We start from the raw sequence: 5,411 nt of genomic DNA, 5'->3' as shown, positions 1-5,411 counted from the left end.
AAAGAGGAAGGAGGCGAGGTAGGCCAAGGAGAAGGTGGAGAGATATGGTGGATGAGTGTGTGAGGAAAGGAGGTTCGGAAGTCGGTGAGGATAGGGAACTGACGAGATCGAGCTGGCTGGATGAATGTTGTGAGCGGAAGTGCATGATCAGAGATTTGGCACCCCTTTTCAATGTAGCAGCGTCCGGATTGACTCAATTGGATACGTTTATGTGAAACTACAGATCATGGTGAATATTTTGGGTGTATCCGATACAGCCAGGATTCCAGGGTCTTGAACGATGAGTGAATGGAAGCGTGGCCAATTGGATTGGGCAAATTTGGGCTGTCTGGACACTGCTACTCCTCATCCTGCCCTAGGGTGGGAAAGGAGGTCCGGATGATGATGATGAAACAGAATCAACAGATAGTGGAGGAAATCCAGGGACTGCTCACTGAATAACTTCAGCTTCCAGGTTTTGATGCAGTCCTGGAGGAGTGGTGCTGGTGGCTGCAGAATAAAGCATGACCGACATGGTGAAGTGCTGTAGTTCCTCCACTCATGCCACATTTTAGCAGTATGAATGCCCACTTGTGTCTTTAATGGTGATGCCACCCCAGAAGATATCCCAGAAGATATACCATGAGGACGCAGCCTCATTTCAACTTAATCCTTTAGCTGTACAGAGATTCTTTTGGCTGGATATAGTAGTTTGCTGGTGGTCAGAATATAACACTGAAATGCAAGGGCTACAAAGATGGCTTTTAACCCCCTAGCATTATAGGGATTCTCTTAACTGAATTACAATATCAATGGCTACCTAGAATACAAGAGCTAAGTCAAATGCAGCAGATAAAAGGTCAGACGTCGGCTAGTATTATGCACAATACTGCTCAAGATGCAGACAACACTGAAATACACGTGGAGTGTTTTTACATATGGAGCCAGGTATGATGATTTTTTTTTTTACTGCTATGACCACATAAACTGCCAGCTATTCTTGACGGTCAGAGATGTAGAAACTAAATAGCTGTAATGATACCATGGTGTGACTGGCTTAATATAGATGATATCTAAAACCTTACTGGTGGTAGGTGGGGGCGCTCACCATCCACTCACTCGATGTAGTGCTGCTTTGGGTGTCTGCCCTTTCCTTATTTCCATCCTTCCTCATCTTTCCTTCATTCTTTTCTCTTTCTTCTGCCTACAGGTGACTTTACACTCCCTCCTCTGTCTTTCTTTCCTTCATTCTTTCCTCTTCCCTCTGCCTATGGATGACTACACTGAATGACAAGCCAAATGGTATCCTGTACACTAGGAAACCATTTACTACACTGGGTGGTAATCATATAACCAAATTATGGCACCTGGTCATGCCACGTTGAGTACACCACTTCCCGTCCGATCAGCGAAGTTAAGCAACGTTGGGTCTGGTTAGTACTTGGATGGGTGACCGCCTGGGAACACCAGATGCTGTTGGCATCCCTACGAGTCAAGTGGGGTTGGTGGAGGATTAGTGCCCCTCCCTGTAAAACAATTAACTCTAAGCCATTGGCCACCCCATTTGGGATACATGGCATCTGGCAATGAATGAATGAATGAATGATGGCACCTGGTGGTTTAGTGTGTAATTAAAGGTGCTCCAATTGGACTGAGCATGTGCAGGTTTATATCCATGGGGTGGTTGGGGTTCGTTGCTCAGGTAATGCCACTCAGGGATGAACGAGGCTGGTCACTCTCATCTTAAATGTCAGGACCAACTTGCCTAGCCCCGGGTTCCTACGCTCCTCTATGGTGCGACATGGGATTGGATGATGGATGAATGGATCTAAAACCTTATCATTACTCTTGCACCATACTGTAGATTTGCCTTGCCGATATTAATTTTTTCACAGTAACTTCTTACCTGCACGTGAATGGCCTTCTACACTTCTTATTTCTTTTTCTCTTCACTTCTCCTCTCTTCTCCCTCAGTTATTCATTTCCCCCCCTCCTTTCTTCTCAATTCTCCCTCCCTCCCATCCTTTGTCCCATGAAGTTCCTTCTGTTCTCCATCCCTCTAAAATGCATTGCTAAACAAGTTAGGCAGACGTGTTAAGAGTACAGTACCTACATTATGACGGCTGAAGGGCTTTGGAGGTTGCCTGTGTTGACTTGTATACAGTATATGGGAGCTCCTGACAGTAACACTTTAGGTGACACTAGTGATGTTTCCGCACACCATAATGAAGTCTGCTAGTTGAAAGTGCATTAATCCTAAGAGTACAATCCTTTGACTTCAACCTGAAACAGAAAAAGGACTGTTAATCTGTAGGTTCTCATAATGATTTCCCTTATTTCTAAATTTCACTAACCTCAATCTTCCATAATTTCTAAAGCCCTCCACAATTCTCCCATTTCAAAATGTTATTAACCTCACATTTTCAAGGTTCTTTAAATCTCTCAAGACTCTTCTAATATTGAAATGCCTTCCCTGATCCTAGCCCTACCCACTTTTGCTTGGGTATGAGGATACAGTATTTAAACAACCTGGGTATGTGGTGCTGGACCCTCACCTTAAAAACAAAAATGAAAATTAATAAAAATAAAACAAAATAAATAATATTAATGAGCAAACTGAAACTGGAAAGCTATGCAGTACCATGACACTGAATAATAAAGTAGTACTATATATTCCCAGATAATCACATGCAGGGCAAGGCTGAAGAGAAGTATGCTCCACCATCACTGTATGGAGGTAAAACACTAACTGCCAATTCCATTACGTCATCTTTGAGGCACAGGGTCCTGGAAATATGCAACCAAAGTCCTGAATATTTAAGAGTAGGAAGCCAACCTATGCCTCTGGCAAAATTTACAAGTCAGAAAAAATCTCTAACCACCTTTGGGATGCGAATTGTAGTGCATAGGACACACAGCATTTTAATTTGAGAGGTCAACTATTATGCTAGCTTACAATAATATACTGTACCCAACTAATACTGTACTGCAAATATGACAAACAGTTAGGAATATATATAACATACAATTTCACAGTATCCTAAAACACTGACAAACTGCACAAAAAATAATAGCTAACATGACTTTAATCACATTATTATACAGAAACATGTTACTGACTGGGAAATAAAATCCAAAACATTTAAATGGGCATCATTTATGAATGATAAATTTAAAAATTTTGGCAGAAAAAAAAAATGCAAGCAAAGCTCACTGATTTAATAAATCTGGGACAAAATTTTAAAATTCTTCCAAGTGCTGAGTTTTTAACTGCTCTTTTCTTGATTGTGTCTACCATCAACCCATTCAATGCAGAACTACCTTTAAGTGAGAATACAATGAGTGACACGCCAAATGGTTTCTTGCAGCCCTGGAAACATTTGTTCATAATTAGGTGGTAACCACATTACCAAATAGCCTACTTTTGATGCCTCTATGTCTACCTGGTTAAGGCACTCCATCTAAATGTGGTTCATAAGACTTTAAATCTGAGTGACTTAGGGAGTAATCACTATTCATATCATACTCTGCTAGGAGTGACTGGTCACTTGCCTTGCATGCTAGAACCAGCCTACCCCTGGGTCCCCATGCTTCTTAAGGGGCAATAATAGATTACATGATAGACTGGCAGAGTACTTAATACTCATTTGTGGGCATACTGTACTTCACAGAGAATACAAATTGGTACAATGTGGCATGTTAACTAGTAAAGGGAAATACTCAAATTCAATGACTAACAAGTAGTGTGTAAATCATCCACCACTGGGCAAAGCTTCGGCCACCATAACGTTATCTCCAACAAGCCTAAGGTGGCTTATTTATCGTACTGAGTGAAGGTCCATTAAGAAAACTTCTAAGAGTTCGATGATTCCTGCTGATGAATCATGAAAAAATACTATGAAAACTTACAACTGTACATTAAACTCAAAGATGGTGTTTGCCTTACTGTATCCTAAATAGCTGTTAACATTTTGGGGTAGTGCTTTCTCTAGTTTACCTAATTAAAGGTCATACTGTACTCACATTAGGCTGGATACAAGCTATGATGTGGCCACACACCACCGCCTGCACATCCTTCAGTCCTCCACATTGACACACACAATCGTACGACACTTGAAAATAGTTCAAGATTTCTAATGCAGAATGCCCTCGTATTTCTGTTAAAATAATAAAGTACATTACCATCATCCACTTACTTGATGTAATGCTTCCTACTTCTTCCTTAGCCTTTATCATTCTTTTTCTGTGCCTGCCCTCCTCTCTTCCTACTTCTCCCATCTTTCCTGTCACTTCTTATTGCTCTTCTTTCCTTTACAGGTGGCTTTACATTGAGTGACAAGCCAAATGGTTTCCTGTAAGCCAAGAAACCATTTACAATGCTGGGTGGTAACCATGTAACCAAACCATACATGTCAAGTGGGTTGGTGGAGAGTTAGTGCCCCTCCCCATAAAACAACTAACTCAAAGTCAAATGGCCACCCCTTACAGGATTATGGCGTCTGGCAATAGACAGATAGATAGACATACTATCATTTACAAACCCTGTGATATTTTATCATGTTACAGCTTACACTCAAGTTGCAGAAAAAGAAAAAAAAGACATTCATCCAACACTTATGGCTGAGTACTGGTACTTATTCGGATAAGAAATTTTGCTACTCTACACTTTAGTAATTTCTGAAGCAGTATATTACTTTTTTTTTTAAATAAATATAATCAACATTACTGTTAGGCCACAGGGCTGCAAAAGGGCAAAGGAACGAATTTTACTGGATGTCATTCGCAGTCAAATCTTTAAATGGCCCTGCCACTCTGCAGTTTTGTCATTTATTTAATCATTTTTGCAAATGAACCCAATAAGTGCACAAAGAAAAATACAGTACTTAAATCTGCACCATGAATGTTATCAAATTGTGAAAACACATTGGATAAATGGCTAATTAATGGTTCGACTTGGCCAACCCCCATTAGGAGCAAATAGTTTCATAGTTGCAGCAGGCGGATGTAAAATCACTGCGACTCCAAAAATGCATCTCTCACAAATAACCCTTGGAGTTGCAGGTGTATTCTCAGTTTCTCATGAGATACGCTACACTTGTTTTCAATGAGCTAAAGATCCCGAGTTGATAATCAAAATGTCTTCCCTAACTTTTACAAAGCTAAATATATCAAAATGGTAGTTTTCGTGCAAAACAAAATCACGTGAGCAATATGAACCCAAACAGTGGGAGCTGATTATGTTGGAATCGGTGCAATAGGATACCCAAAAAAATTCCTTAACCTCACTGACATTCGCAGCCGACAGACAGAAAATCAAGTCAGGATAATTGATTTGTCTCTATCCTCTGCTGAATTGCAATAAGCTTTTCATAAATTGTTGTCCACTACCACCATCCACCACATCAGAACAATAGTAACAATCCATTTTAGAA

General features: G+C 40.5%; 1 pseudogene; it reads left to right on the top strand.

Moving 5' to 3' along the window:
- Window positions 1-1,342: 1,342 nt before the first annotated feature.
- Window positions 1,343-1,461, top strand: LOC145408142 (5S ribosomal RNA; annotated as a pseudogene).
- Window positions 1,462-5,411: the final 3,950 nt, after the last annotated feature.

Source organism: Coenobita brevimanus, chromosome 75, assembly GCF_032717465.1.
Source record: "Coenobita brevimanus isolate Jiangsu-jjx chromosome 75, ASM3271746v2, whole genome shotgun sequence".
Taxonomy (NCBI): Eukaryota; Metazoa; Arthropoda; class Malacostraca; order Decapoda; family Coenobitidae; genus Coenobita; species Coenobita brevimanus.
This window is presented reverse-complemented; position numbering and strand designations above follow the sequence as displayed.